The sequence below is a fragment of the Arachis ipaensis genome, chromosome B2 (genome assembly GCF_059453495.1).
Source record: "Arachis ipaensis isolate K30076 ecotype BB chromosome B2, ASM5945349v1, whole genome shotgun sequence".
Taxonomy (NCBI): domain Eukaryota; kingdom Viridiplantae; phylum Streptophyta; class Magnoliopsida; order Fabales; family Fabaceae; genus Arachis; species Arachis ipaensis.
In genome coordinates, this window is record NC_142437.1 from 91906217 (window position 1) to 91922567 (window position 16351).

Genomic DNA, 16351 nt, shown 5'->3' on the forward strand with positions numbered 1-16351 from the left:
ATTCAAAAATTTCAAGTTTGTTACTTTCTTGTTAAGAAAGATTCAAACTTTAAGTTCTAGAATCATATCTTGTGATTTCTTGTGAGTCAAGTCATTAATTGTGATTTTAAAATTCAAATCTTTTTCAAAACTATTTCTAATCATATCTTTCTATCATATCTTTTTAAAATCATATCTTTTTCAAAAATATGATTTTAAAATATCTTTTCTAACTTCTTATCTTTTTATCTTTTCAAAATTGATTTTCAAATCTTTTTCAATTTCAATCATATCTTTTTGTTTCAATCATATCTTTTTCAAAACTACCTAACTAATTCTCCCTCTCTAATTTTCGAAAATTATCTCCCCCTTTTTCAAATTTCCTTTTTAATTAACTAATTGTTTTAATTTTAATTTAATTTCAATTTCAATTTTCGAATTTTTTATTTTATTTTATTTTTTTTCGAAATTCCCTCTCTCTCATCCCCTTCTATTTATTTAATTACTTACTAACACTTCTCCTCATCTCATATCTCTGCTCCTATCCTCACCCTTATGTTTGGATTATCCATTCTTCTTCACTCTTATTCCCTTTCTTCTTCTACTAACAACAAGGGAACCTCTATACTGTGGTAAAAAGGATCCCTATTATTATTTTCTGTTCCCTCCTTTTTCATATGAGCAGGAGCAAGGACAAGAACATTCTTGTTGAAGCTGATCCAGAACCTGAAAGGACTTTGAAGAGGAAAATAAGAGAAGCTAAAATACAACAATCCAGAGACAACCTTACAGAAATTTTCGAAAAGGAAGAGGAGATGGCAGCCGAAAATAATAATAATGCAAGGAGGATGCTTGGTGACTTTACTGCACCTAATTCCAATTTACATGGAAGAAGCATCTCAATCCCTGCCATTGGAGCAAACAATTTTGAGCTTAAACCTCAATTAGTTTCTCTAATGCAACAGAACTGCAAGTTTCATGGACTTCCATCAGAAGATCATTTTCAGTTCTTAACTAAATTCCTGCAGATCTGTGAGACTGTGAAGACTAATGGAGTAGATCCTGAAGTCTACAGGCTCATGCTTTTCCCTTTTGCTGTAAGAGACAGAGCTAGAATATGGTTGGACTCACAACCTAAAGATAGCCTGAACTCTTGGGATAAGCTGGTCACAGCCTTCTTGGCTAAGTTCTTTCCTCCTCAAAAGCTGAGCAAGCTTAGAGTGGATGTTCAGACCTTCAAGCAAAAAGATGGTGAATCCCTCTATGAAGCTTGGGAAAGATACAAGCAGATGACCAAAAGGTGTCCTTCTGACATGCTTTCAGAATGGAACATTCTGGATATATTCTATTATAGTCTGTCTGAGTTCTCCAAGATGTCATTGGACCATTCTGCAGGTGAATCCATTCACCTAAAGAAAACGCCTACAGAAGCTCAAGAAATTATTGACATGGTTGCAAATAATCAATTCATGTACACTTGTGAGAGGAATCCTGTAAGTAATGGGACGCCTCAGAAGAAGGGAGTTTTTGAAATTGATACTCTGAATGCCATATTGGCTCAGAATAAAATATTGACTCAGCAAGTCAATATGATCTCTCAGAGTCTGAATGGATTGAAGGAATCATCCAACAGTACTCAAGAGGCATCTTCTGAGGAAGAAGCTTATGATCCTAAGAACCCTGCAATAGCAGAGGTGAATTATATGGGTGAACCCTATGGAAACACCTATAATCCCTCATGGAGAAATCACCCAAATCTCTCATGGAAGGATCAACAAAAGTCTCAACAAGGCTTTAATAATGGTGAAAAAAACGAGTTTAACAATAGTAAACCTTTTCCATCATCTTCTCAGCAACAGACAGAGAACTCTGAACAAAATACCTCTAATTTAGCAAACTTAGTCTCTGATCTGTCCAAGGCCACTCTAAGTTTCATGAGTGAAACAAGGTCCTCCATAAGAAATTTGGAGGCACAAGTGGGCCAGCGGAGTAAGAAAATTACTGAAACACCTCCTAGTACTCTCCCAAGCAATACAGAAGAGAATCCAAAGAGAGAGTGCAAGGCCATTGATACAATCAATATGGCCGAATGCATGGAGGACAGAGAGGACGTAAACCCCACTGAGGATAACCTCATGGGACGTCTCTCAAGCAAGAAGGAGTTTTCCTTTGAGGAACCAAAGGAATCTGAGGCTCATCTAGAGACCATAGAAATTCCATTGAACCTCCTTATGCCCTTCATGAGCTCTGATGAGTATTCTTCTTCTGAAGAGAATGAGGATGTTACTGAAGAGCAAGTTACCAAGTACCTTGGTGCAATCATGAAGCTGAATGCCAAATTATTTGGTAATGAGACTTGGGAAGATGAACCCCCTTGCTCATCAATGAACTAAGTGATCTGGATCAACTGACATTTCCTCAGAAGAAACAGGATCCTGGAAAGTTCTTAATACCTTGTACCATAAGCACCATGACCTTTGAGAAGGATCTGTGCGACCTTGGGTCAGGGATAAACCTCATGCCACTCTCTGTAATGGAGAAACTGGAAATTCTTGAGGTACAGGCTGCCAATTTTTCATTAGAGATGGCAGACAACTCCATGAAAATGGCTTATGGACAAGTAGAGGACGTACTAGTAAAGGTTGAAGGCCTTTACATCCCTGCTGATTTCATAATCCTAGATACTGGGAAGGATGAGGATGAATCCATCATCCTTGGAAGATCCTTCTTAGCCATAGCAAGAGCTGTGATTGATGTAGACAGAGGAGAGTTGGTCCTTCAACTAAATGAGGACAACCTTGTGTTTAAAACTCAAGGATCTCCTTCTGTAACAATGGAGAGAAAGCATGAAAAGTTTCTCTCGGTACAGAGTCAACTAAAGCCCCCACAGTCAAACTCTAAGTTTGGTGTTGGGAGGCCTCAGCCAAACTCTAAGTTTGGTGTTGGGAGTCTACAAAATTGACCTGATCACCTGTGTAGCTCCATGAGAGCCCACTGTCAAGCTATTGACATTAAAGAAGCGCTTGTTGGGAGGCAACCTAATTTTTATTTATCTAATTTTATTTTTTATTTTTATTGTCCTTCCATGTTTTATTAGGTTCATGATCATGTGGAGTCACAAAATAAATCAAAAAAATTAAAAACAGAATCAAAAATAGCAGAAGAAAAATCACACCCTAGAGGAAGGACTTACTGGCGTTCAAACGCCAGTAAGGAGCATCTGGCTGGCGTTCAACGCCAGAACAGAGCATGGAGCTGGCGCTGAACGCCAGAAACAAGCATGAAGCTGGCGTTCAACGCCAGAAACATGCTGCACATGGGCGTTGAACGCCCAGAACAAGCATCACTTCGGCGTTTAAACGCCAGAAATGCATGCAAGGGCATTTTGCATGCCTAGTTGGTGCAGGGATATCCTTGACACCTCAGGATCTGTGGACCCCACAGGATCACCTCAGGATCTGTGGACCCCACAGGATCCCTACATACCTCCACTCACCTTCCCTCCTCATAATCCTATATCACCTCAATCTCTCTTCCCCATCACCTCTTCACCACTCACATCCATATCTTCTTCTTTTTCTTCTATTCTTTCTTCTTTTACTCGAGGGCGAGCAACATTCTAAGTTTGGTATGGAAAAAGCATTGCTTTTTTATTTTTCCATAACCATTGATGGCACCTAAGGCCAGAGAAACCTCTAGAAAGAGGAAATGAAAGACAAAAGCTTCCACCTCCAAGTCATAGGAGATGGAGAGATTCATCTCAAAGGTCTATAGCTCAGTGGTAAAACATTTGACTACAAATCAAGAGATCCCTGAGATACCTCAGGGGATACATTTTCCTCCACACAATTATTGGAAGCAACTAAGGGTGGAAAATCAAGGGCACTCCATCATCCTCCATGAAATTAGAGAAGATCAAAGAGCAATGAGGGAGGAGCAACAAAGACAAGGAAGAGACATAGAAGAGCTCAAGGACATCATTGGTTCCTCAAGAAGGAAACGCCACCATCACTAAGGTGGACTCATTCCTTGATCTTAAATTTTCTGTTTTTCGTTTTTATGTTAAATGTTTATCTATGTTTGTGTCTTATTACATGATCATTAGTATCTAAGTGTCTATGCCTTAAAGTAGTGAATATGAATCCATCATCTCTCTTAAATGAAAAATGTTTTAAAAACAAAAGAACAAGAAGTACATGGTTTCGAATTCATCCTTGAAACTAGTTTAATTATTTTGATGTGGTGACAATACTTTTTGTTTTATGAATGAATGCTTGAACAGTGCATATGTCTTTTGAAGTTGTTGTTTAAGAATGTTAAATATGTTGGCTCTTGAAGAATAAGGAAAAAGGAGACATGTTATTTGATAATCTAAAAAATCATAAAATTGATTCTTGAAGCAAGAAAAAGCAGTGAATACAGAAAGCTTGCAAAAAAAAAAAGCAAGCAGAAAAAGCCAAAAGCTCTTAAAACCAAAAGGCAAGAGCAAAAAGCCAATAGCCCTTAAAACCAAAAGGCAAGGGTAAATAAAAAGGATCCAAGACTTTGAGCATCAGTGGATAGGAGGACCTAAAGGAATAAAATCCTGGCCTAAGCGGCTAAACTAAGCTGTCCCTAACCATGTGCTTGTGGCGTGAAGGTGTCAAGTGAAAACTTGAGACTAAGCGGTTAAAGTCAAGGTCCAAAGCAAAAACAGAGTGTGCTTAAGAACCCTGGACACCTCTAATTGGAGACTTTAGCAAAGCTGAGTCACAATCTGAAAAGGTTCACCCAGTTATGTGTCTGTGGCATTTATGTATCCGGTGGTAATACTGGAAAACAAAGTGCTTAGGGCCACGACCAAGACTCATAAAGTAGCTGTGTTCAAGAATCAACATACTGAACTAGGAGAATCAATAATACTATCTGAACTCTGAGTTCCTATAGATGCCAATCATTCTGAACTTCAATGGATAAAGTGAGATGCCAAAACTATTCAAGAGGCAAAAAGCTATAAGTCCCGCTCATCTTATTGGAGCTATGTTTCATTGATATTTTGGAATTTATAGTATATTCTCTTCTTTTTATCCTATTTGATTTTCAGTTGCTTGGGGACAAGCAACAATTTAAGTTTGGTGTTGTGATGAGCGGATAGTTTATACGCTTTTTGGCATTGTTTTTACATAGTTTTCAGTATAATTTAGTTAGTTTTTAGTATATTTTTATTAGTTTTTAATTAAAATTCACATTTCTAGACTTTACTATGAGTTTGTGTATTTTTCTATGATTTCAGGTAATTTCTGGCTGAAATTGAGGGACCTGAGCAAAAATCAGATTTAGAGGTTGAAGAAGGACTGCAGATGCTGTTGGATTCTGACCTCCCTGCACTCAAAATGAATTTTCTTGAGCTACAGAACTCCAAATGGCACGCTTCCAATTGCGTTGGAAAGTAGACATCCAGGGCTTTCCAGAAATATATAATAGTTTATACTTTGCTCGAGTTTAGAGGACGTAAACTGGCGTTGAACGCCAGTTCCATGTTGCAGTCTGGCGTTCAGCGCCAGAAACAAGTTGCAAAGTGGAGTTCAACGCCAGAAACACGTTACAAACTGGCGTTCAACTCCAAGAATGACCTCTCCACGTGTAAACTTCAAGCTCAGCCCAAGCACACACTAAGTGGGCCCCGAAAGTGGATTTCTACATCATTTACTTATTTCTGTAAACCCTAGTAACTAGTTTAGTATAAATAGGACTTTTTACTATTGTATTTAGATCTTCGGATCATCTTTAGTTTCATCTTTAGATCACGTTTGTGGGCTGGCCATTCGGCCATGCCTGAACCTTTCACTTATGTATTTTTCAACGGTAGAGTTTCTACACACTATAGATTAAGGTGTGGAGCTCTGTTGTTCCTCAAAGATTAATGCAAAGTACTACTGTTTTTCTATTCAATTCTACTTATTCTGCTTCTATGATATTCATTCGCACTTCAATATGATGGATGTGATGATCGTGACAGTCATCATCATTCTCAACTTATGAACGCGTGCCTGACAACCATTTCCGTTCTACCTTAGATTGAATGGGTATCTCTTGGATATCTAATACAGGGGACCGAGTCCGAGTTATTAGTGTCTTCGTGGTATAAGTTAGAACCCATGAATGGCCATTCCTGAGATTCAGAAAGTCTAAACCTTGTCTGTGGTATTCCGAGTAGGATCTGAGAAGGGATGGCTGTGACGAGCTTCAAACTCGCGAGTGCTGGGCGTAGTGACAGATGCAAAAGGATCAATGGATCCTATTCCAGTATGATCAAAAACCGACAGATGATTAGCCGTGCCATGACAGAGCATTTGGACCTTTTTCACAGAGAGGATGGGATGTAGCCATTGACAACGGTGATGCCCTACATAAAGCTTGCCATGGAAAGGAGTAGGATTGATTGGATGAAGACAGCAGGAAAGCAGAGATCAGAGGAACAAAAGCATCTCTATACGCTTATTTGAAATTCTCACCAATGAATTACATAAGTACCACTATCCTATTTTATATTTTATTTATTTTCATCCACTATAATTTCTTAATACAATTTAATCCGCCTGACTGAGATTTACAAGGTGACCATAGCTTACTTCAAGCCGACAATCTCCGTGGGATCGACCCTTACTCACGTAAGGTTTATTACTTGGACGACCCAGTGCACTTGCTGGTTAGTTGTACGAAGTTGTGAAACAGATATAAGATCATGAACGTGCGTATTAAGTTTTTAGCGCCGTTACCAAGGAATGGAATGATCACGATTTCGCACACCACATATGCGGAACATGGCTATGTATGCGACGTTGTCACTTTTACACTCATGCGTACGCAGGATGTATTATGCATACGTAGAACCTCTTCACTGTCTAGAAATCTCGCGTAGCGAACAATGTATGCGTACGCAGAACTATCTTTTTCTAAATTTTCGCGTATGCGGTGGGTAAATTAAATTTTTACATATCAATGAGTAAATGAATACTTCAACAAACTATCAATGATGTCCTAACCAAAAATACAAAGGACTAAATTATTCCTTATAATTAAAAAAAGAGTGATATATTTGTCTTAATATGTTATCTTTTTTAATGGTGCAAAACAAATTAAACTTGCCTAGTGAGAAATGAATTTTTCGATTTTAAATTCTTAAAAAATATTTTATCTTGTGTTTTGATTAGGGAAAAGATTGGTAGATCACTCTAAATAATTGGTATACGAAATTGCTACTCAGGTTGTGAATTGTTGTTCGAAATTGATTCCCTGGCAATGGCACCAAAAACGGATGCACAGGACCATGGTCTAAACATGTCTTCACAACTTCGCATAACTAACCAGCAAGTGCACTGGGTCGTCCAAGTAATACCTTACGTGAGTAAGGGTCGAATCCCACGGAGATTGTCGGTATGAAGCAAGCTATGGTCACCTTGTAAATCTCAGTCAGGCGGATATAAAACAGTAATGGGTTTTCGAAAATAAAATAATAGAATAGGGATAAAGGTACTTATGTAAATCATTGGTAGGAATTTTAGATAAGCGAATGGAGATGCTTTTCGTTCCTCTGAACCTCTGCTTTCCTGCTATCTTCATCCAGTCAGTCTTACTCCTTTCCATGGCTGGCTTTATGTGATACATCACCACTGTCAATGGCTACTTTCGGTCATCTCTCGGGAAAATGATCCAATGCCCTGTCACGGCACGGCTAATCGTCTGGAGGCATCACCCTTGTCAATGGCTTCATCTTATCCTCTCAGTGAAAATGGTCAACGCACCCTGTCACGGCACGGCTATTCATCTGTCGGTTCTTGATCATGCTGGAATAGGATTTACTATCCTTTTGCGTCTGTCACTAACGCCCTGCAATCGCGAGTTTGGAGCTCGTCACAGTCATTCATTCATTGAATCCTACTCAGAATAGCACAGACAAGGTTTAGACCTTCCGAATTCTCTTGAATGCCGCCATCATTCTAGCTTACACCACGAAGATTCTGGTTAGGAGATCTAAGAGTTACTCATTCACTCTAAGGTAGAACGGAAGTGGTTGTCAGGCACGCGTTCATAGGGAATGATGATGATTGTCACGTTCATCACATTCAGATTGAAGTACGAATTAATATCTTAGAAGCGAAACAAGATGAATTGAATAGAAAACAGTAGTACTTTGCATTAATCTTTGAGGAACAACAGAGCTCCACACCTTAATCTATGGAGTGTAGAAGCTCTACCGTTAAAATTATATAAGTGAAAGTCCAGGCATGGCCGAGAGGCCAGCCCTCAAACGTGATCTAAGATAGCATACAACTGATCAAAGATGGTCAAAAAGACGTCTAATACAGTAGTAAAAGGTCCTATTTATAATAAACTAGCTACTAGGGTTTACATGAGTAAGTAATTGATGCATAAATCCACTTCTGGGGCCCACTTGGTGTGTGCTTGGGCTGAGCTTGAGTGTTGCACGTGTAGAGGTCCTTCTTGGAGTTGAACGCCAGTTTTTGTGCCAGTTTGGGCGTTCAACTCTGGTTTTGGATCCTTTTCTGGCGCTGGACGCCAGATTTAGGCAGTAAGCTGGCGTTGAACGCCAGTTTACGTCATCTATTCTTGGCCAAAGTATGGACTATTATATATTTCCTGAAAGCCCTGGATGTCTAATTTCCAACGCAATTGGAAGTGCACCATTTTGAGTTTTGTAGCTCCAGAAAATCCACTTTGAGTGCAGGGAGGTCAGAATCCAACAGCATCAGCAGTCCTTCTTCAACCTCTGAATCTGATTTCTGCTCAAGTCCCTCAATTTCAGCCAGAAAATACCTGAAATCATAGAAAAACACACAAACTCATAGTAAAGTCCAGAAATGTGAATTTAACATAAAAACTAATGAAAACATCCCTAAAAGTAACTAGATTCTACTGAAAACATACTAAAAACAATGCCAAAAAGCGTATAAATTATCCGCTCATCACAACACCAAACTTAAATTGTTGCTTGTCCCCAAGCAACTGAAAATCAAATAGGATAAAAAGAAGAGAATATACTATAAATTCCAAACTATCAATGAAACATAGCTCCAATCAGATGAGGGGGACTTATAGCTTTTTGCCTCTTGAATAGTTTTGGCATCTCACTCTATCCATTGAGGTTCAGAATGATTGGCTTCTATAGGAACTCAGAGTTCAGATAGTGTTATTGGTTCTCCTAGTTCAGTATGATGATTCTTGAACACAGCTTCTTTATGAGTCTTGGCCGTGGCCCTAAGCACTTTGTTTTCCAGTATTACCACCGGATACATAAATGCCACAGACACATAACTGGGTGAACCTTTTCAGATTGTGACTCAGCTTTGCTAAAGTCCCTAATTAGAGGTTTCCAGGGTTCTTAAGCACACTCTTTTTTTTTTTGCTTTGGACCTTGACTTTAACCGCTCAGTCTCAAGTTTTCACTTGACACCTACACGCCACAAGCACATGGTTAGGGACAGCTTGGTTTAGCCGCTTAGACCAGGATTTTATTCCTTTAGGCCCTCCTATCCACTGATGCTCAAAGCCTTGGGATCCTTTTTATTTGCCCTTGCCTTTTGGTTTTAAGGGTTATTGGCTTTTTGCTCTTGCCTCTTGGTTTTAAGAGCTTTGGCTTTTTCTGCTTGCTTTTTCTTTTTCTTTCTATTTTTTTTTCGCCCATTTTTTTTTCTGCAAGCTTTGTTCTTTGCTGCTTTTTCTTGCTTCAAGAATCATTTTTATGATTTTTTAGATTATCAAATAACATGTCTCCTAGTCATCATTCTTTCAAGAGCCAACATATTTAACATTCTTAAACAACAACTTCAAAAGACATATGCACTGTTTAAGCATACATTCAGAAAACAAGAAGCATTGTCACCACATCAATATAATTAAACTAAGTTCAAGGATAAATTCGAAACTCATGTACTTCTTGTTCTTTTGAATTAAAATATTTTTCATTTAAGAGAGGTGATGGATTCATAGGACATTCATATCTTTAAGACATAGTTACTACTTACTAATGATCATGTAATGAAGACACAAACATAGATAAGCACACAACATAGAAAATGAAAAACAGAAGAAGTAAGAACAAGGAATGAATCCACCTTAGTGATGGTGGCGCTTCCTTCTTGAGGAACCAATGATGTCCTTGAGCTCTTCTATGTCTCTTCCTTGTCTTTGTTGCTCCTCCCTCATTGCTTTTTGATATTCTCTTATTTCATGAAGGATGATGGAGTGCTCTTGATGTTCCACCCTTAGTTGCTTCCAATAATTGTGTGGAAGAATATGTATCCCCTGAGGTATCTCAAGGATCTCTTGATTTGCAGTCAAATGTTCTACCACTGAGCTATAGACCCTTGATGGAAGCTTTTGTCTTCCCTTTCCTCTTTCTAGAGGTTTTTCTGGCCTTAGGTGCCATCAATGGTAATGGAAAAACAAAAATCTCATGCTTTTACCACACCAAACTTAGAATGTTGCTCGCCCTCGAGCAAAAGAAGAAAAAATAGAAGAAGAAGAAGAAGAAGATATGGAGGAGATGGAGGGATGTGGGCATGGATGTGAGTGGTGAATAGAAAACAAAAGGGATGGTCATGAATGGAGAAAGAGAGGGTGAGGTGGGTAGGGATCCTGTGAGGTCCACAGATCCTTAGATGATCCTGTGGGGTCCACAGATCCTGAGGTGTCAAGGCATTTACATCCCTGCACCAATTTAGGCATGCAAAATACCCTTGCACACAACTCTGGGCGTTCAGCGCCAGGTTGGTGCCCATTTTGGGTGTTCAACGCCCATTTGTTGCCATTTCTGGCGTTGAACGCCAGAACCATGCTTGTTCTGGGCGTTCAGCGCCAGGATGCTGCCCATTTTGGGCGTTCAGCGCCAGAACTATGCTCTGTTCTAGCGTTGAACGCCAGGCAGATGCTTCCTCCAGGGTGTGATTTTTCTTCTGCTGTTTTTGATTCTGTTTTTGATTTTTTTTGTTTATTTTGTGACTCCACATGATCATGAACCTATAAAGACATATAACTAAGAAAAATATAGTTAGATAAATAAAAATTGGGTTGCCTCCCAACAAGCGTTTCTTTAATGTCAATAGCTTGACAGTGGGCTCTCATGGAGCCTCACAGATGTGCAGAGCTTTGTTGAGACTCTCCAACACCAAACTTAGAGTTTGGATATGGGAGTTCAACACCAAACTTAGAGTTTGGTTGTGGCCTCCCAACACCAAACTTAGAGTTTGACTGTGGGGGCTTGGGTTGACTCTGCTTTGAGAGAAGCTTTTCATGCTTCCTCTTCATGGTTGTAGAGGGAGATCCTTGAGTTTTAAACAGAAGGGAGTCTTCATTCCATTGGAGGACTAGTTCACCTCTGTCACCATCAATCACAGCTCTTGCTGTGGCCAGAAAAGGTCTTCCTAGGATGATGGATTCATCCTCTTCCTTTCCAGTATCCAGGACTATGAAATCAGCAGGGATGTAAAGGCCTTCAACCTTTACTAACACGTCCTCTACTTGTCCATATGCCTGTTTTCTTGAACTGTCTGCCATCTCTAATGAGATTTTATCAGCTTGCACCCCATAGATTCCCAGTTTCTCTATTACAGAGAGGGGCATGAGGTTTATTCCTGAACCCAGGTCACACAGAGCCTTAAAGATCATGGTGCCTATGGTACAAGGTATTATGAACTTTCCAGGATCCTGTCTCTTCTGAGGCAATGTCAGTTGATCCAGATCATTTAGTTCATTGATGAACAAGGGAGGTTCAACTTCCCAAGTATCAATACGAATTAATTTGGCATTCAGCTTCATGATTGCACCAAGAAACTTGGCAGTTTGCTCTTCAGAAATGTCCTCATTCTCTTCAGAGGAGGAATACTCATCAGAGCTCATGAAGGGTATAAGGAGGTTCAATGGAATCTCTATGGTCTCTAGATGAGCCTCAGAGTCCTTTGGTTCCTCAGAGGGAAGCTCCTTATTGATCACTGGACATCCCAGGAGGTCTTCCTCCTTGGGATTCATGTCCTCCTCTCCTTCTTTGGGTTCGGCCATGGTGCTTATGTCAATGGCCTTGCACTCTCCTTTTGGGTTCTCTTCTGTATTGCTTGGGAGAGTACTAGGAGGGATTTCAGTGATCCTCTCACTCAGCTGGCCCACTTGTGCTTCCAAATTTCTAATGGAAGACCTTGTTTCATTCATGAAACTTACAGTGGCCTTAGATAGATCAGAGACTAAGTTTGCTAAATTAGAGGTATTTTGTTCAGAGTTCTCTGTCTGTTGCTGAGTGGATGATGGAAAAGGTTTATTATTGTTAAACATGTTTCTTCCACCATTATTAAAGCCTTGTTGAGGCTTTTGATCCTTCCATGAGAAATTTGGATGATTTCTCCATGATGAGTTATAGGTGTTTCCATAAGGTTCACCTAAGTAATTCACCTCTGCTATTGCAGGGTTCTCAGGATCATAAGCTTCTTCTCCATAAGAAGCCTCTTGAGTACTGTTGGATGCAGCTTGCATTCCATTCAGACTCTGAGAAATCATATTGACTTGCTAAGTCAATATTTTATTCTGAGCCAATATGGCATTCAGAGTATCAACTTCAAGAACTCCCTTCTTCATAGGCGTCCCATTATTCACAGGATTCCTCTCAGAAGTGTACATGAACTGGTTATTAGCAACCATGTCAATGAGTTCTTGAGCTTCTGCAGGTGTTTTCTTTAGGTGAATGGATCCACCTGCAGAAGTATCCAATGACATCTTTGATAGCTCAGATAAACCATCATAGAATATATCCAACATGGTCCATTCTGAAAGCATGTCAGAAGGACACTTTTTGGTCAGCTGCTTGTATCTTTCCCAAGCTTCATAGAGGGATTCACCTTCCTTCTGTCTGAAGGTCTGAACATCCACTCTAAGCTTGCTCAGCTTTTGAGGAGGAAAGAACTTGGCTAAGAAAGCCGTGACCAGCTTATCCCAAGAGTTCAGGCTATCTTTAGGTTGAGAGTCCAACCATATTCTAGCTCTGTCTCTTACAGCAAAAGGGAAAAGCATGAGCCTGTAGACTTCAGGATCTACTCCATTAGTCTTAACAGTATCACATATCTGCAAGAATTCAGTTAAGAACTGAAAAGGATCTTCAGATGGAAGTCCATGAAACTTGCAGTTTTGCTGCATCAGAGAAACTAATTGAGGTTTCAGCTCAAAGTTGTTTGCTCCAATGGCAGGAATGGATATGCTTCTTCCATATAAATTGGAATTAGGTGCAGTAAAGTCACCAAGCATCCTCCTTGCATTATTATTATTTTTGGCTGCCATCTCCTCTTCCTGTTCGAAAATTTCTGAAAGGTTATCTCTGGATTGTTGTAATTTAGCTTCTCTTAATTTTCTCTTCAGAGTCTTTTCAGGTTCTGGATCTGCTTCAACAAGAATGTTCTTGTCCTTGCTCCTGCTCATATGACAAAGAAGAGGGCACAGAAAAATAATAATAATAGAGATCCTTTATACCACAGTATAGGGGTCCCTTTGTGAGTAGAAGAAAAGAGGGAGACAAAGAATGTGATGTAAAGAAAGAAACACAACTGTGAGGAGGGCAGAGATGTGAGATGAGATGTTAGTAAATGAATAAATAAATAGAATAAGATGGGAGAGGGAGAATTTTCGAAAATAATTTTTGAAAAAGAGTTAGTGATTTTCGAAAATAGTTTTTGAAAAAGGTTAGTATTTTTTTCGAAAAATTTTTAAAATCAAAAATAAAAATAATTAGTTAATAAAAAAGAAATTTTTGAAAAAGAGGGAAGATATTTTCGAAAATTAGAGAGAGAGAGAGTTAGTTAGGTAGTTTTGAAAAAGTTAAGAAACAAACAAAAAGTTAGTTAGTTAGTTGAAACAAATTTGAAAAGATAAGAAGTTAGGAAGTTAGAAAAGATATTTTGAAAATTTTTTGAAAAAGGTATGATGAGAAGATATTTTTGAAAAGATATGATAGGAATTAGTTTTGAAAAATATTTGATTTTTAAAATCACAATTAATGACTTGATTCACAAGAAATCACAAGATATGATTCTAGAACTTAAAGTTTGAATCTTTCTTAACAAGTAAGTAACAAACTTGAAATTTTTGAATCAAAACATTAATTGATGATGTTATTTTCGAAAATCATGTGATAAAAATAAGAAAAAGATTTTTGAAAAATATTTTTGGAATTTTCAAAAATAACTAAGAAATTTGAAAAAGATTTGATTTTTGAAAAAGATTTTGAAAAAGATAAGATTTTCAAATTGAAAATTTGATTTGACTCATAAGAAACAACTTGATTTTAAAAATTTTTGAAAAAGTCAACTCAAATTTTCGAATTTGATGAGAGAAAAAGGGAAAGATATTTTTTTGATTTTTGAATTTTTATGATGCAAGAGAAAAATTAAAAACATCATTTTTATGTTTTTCTCGTTTATTTTTTAATCAAAACAAGGGATGCATGCAAGAACACTATGAATGTCAAGATGAACACCAAGAACACTATGAAGATCATGATGAACATCAAGAACATATTTTTGAAAAATTTTTAATGCAAAGAAAACATGCAAGACACCAAACTTAGAATTCTTTAATGCTTAGACACTAAGAATTCAAGAATGCATATGAAAAACAAGAAAAGATACAAAACATGCAAATGCAAAGATCAAACAAGAAGACTTACCAAGAACAACTTGAAGATCATGAAGAACACTATGAATGCATGAATTTTCGAAAAATGCAAGATGCATATGCAATTGACACCAAACTTATAACATGACACATGACTCAAACAAGAACACAAAAATATTTTTGATTTTTATGATTTTATGATTTTTTTGTATTTTCTTTTAATTTTTTTTTCGAAAATTATTGTGAAAAATAAAAATAAGGATTCCAAAATTTTTAATATGAATTCCAGGAATCTTGCCATGTTAGTCTTAAAGCTCCAATCAAAGGGTCAGGCATGGCTTAATAGCCAGCCAAGCTTTAATAAAAATATGAGTGTAATTCAGACATGACAAGCCTAACATGCCCTATCCAGAAGAATTGGGCATGACTCCATTGAGGTGATTAGTTGAAGACCAATCCCAAAGCAGTTTGGGTATGGCTTTACAGCCAGATATGCTTCAACATGCTTCATGAAACACTAGAATTCATTCTTAAAAATTCTGAAGAAAAATAATATTTTTGAAAACATTTTTTTTTCGAAAACAAGTGAGAAATTTTTGAAAAATTTTTGAAAGGAAAACAAAAAGAAAATTACCCAATCTGAGCAACAAGATGAACCGTCAGTTGTCCAAACTCGAACAATCCCCGGCAACGGCGCCAAAAACTTGGTATGCGAAATTGCTACTCAGGTTGTGAATTGTTGTTCGAAATTGATTCCCTGGCAATGGCACCAAAAACGGATGCACAGGACCATGGTCTAAACATATCTTCACAACTTCGCATAACTAACCAGCAAGTGCACTAGGTCGTCCAAGTAATACCTTACGTGAGTAAGGGTCGAATCCCACGGAGATTGTCGGTATGAAGCAAGCTATGGTCACCTTGTAAATCTCAGTCAGGCGGATATAAAACAGTAATGGGTTTTCGAAAATAAAATAATAGAATAGGGATAGAGGTACTTATGTAAATCATTGGTAGGAATTTCAGATAAGCGAATGGAGATGCTTTTCGTTCCTCTGAACCTCTGCTTTCCTGCTATCTTCATCCAGTCAGTCTTACTCCTTTCCGTGGCTGGCTTTATGTGATACATCACCACTGTCAATGGCTACTTTCGGTCATCTCTCGGGAAAATGATCCAATGCCCTGTCACGGCACGGCTAATCGTCTGGAGGCATCACCCTTGTCAATGGCTTCATCTTATCCTCTCAGTGAAAATGGTCAACGCACCCTGTCACGGCACGGCTATTCATCTGTCGGTTCTCGATCATGCTGGAATAGGATTTACTATCCTTTTGCGTCTATCACTAATGCCCTGCAATCGCGAGTTTGGAGCTCGTCACAGTCATTCATTCATTGAATCCTACTCGGAATACCACAGACAAGGTTTAGACCTTCCGGATTCTCTTGAATGCCGCCATCATTCTAGCTTACACCACGAAGATTCTGGTTAGGAGATCTAAGAGATACTCATTCAGTCTAAGGTAGAACGGAAGTGGTTGTCAGGCACGCGTTCATAGGGAATGATGATGATTGTCACGTTCATCACATTCAGATTGAAGTACGAATTAATATCTTAGAAGCGAAACAAGATGAATTGAATAGAAAACAGTAGTACTTTGCATTAATCTTTGAGGAACAACAGAGCTCCACACCTTAATCTATGGAGTGTAGAAGCTCTACCGTT

At 38.4% G+C, this 16351-nt stretch overlaps 2 non-coding genes across 2 annotated transcripts; one reads left to right on the forward strand and one right to left on the reverse strand.

The window, feature by feature from the left end:
- Positions 1–1190: 1190 nt before the first annotated feature.
- On the reverse strand, positions 1191–1298 carry LOC148574846 (small nucleolar RNA R71). The gene has a single exon (XR_015906434.1). It is a non-coding gene; the product is annotated as a small nucleolar RNA R71 (small nucleolar RNA).
- An 11497-nt stretch (positions 1299–12795) lies between these two features.
- On the forward strand, positions 12796–12903 carry LOC148574847 (small nucleolar RNA R71). Its single transcript, XR_015906381.1, has one exon. It is a non-coding gene; the product is annotated as a small nucleolar RNA R71 (small nucleolar RNA).
- Positions 12904–16351: the final 3448 nt, after the last annotated feature.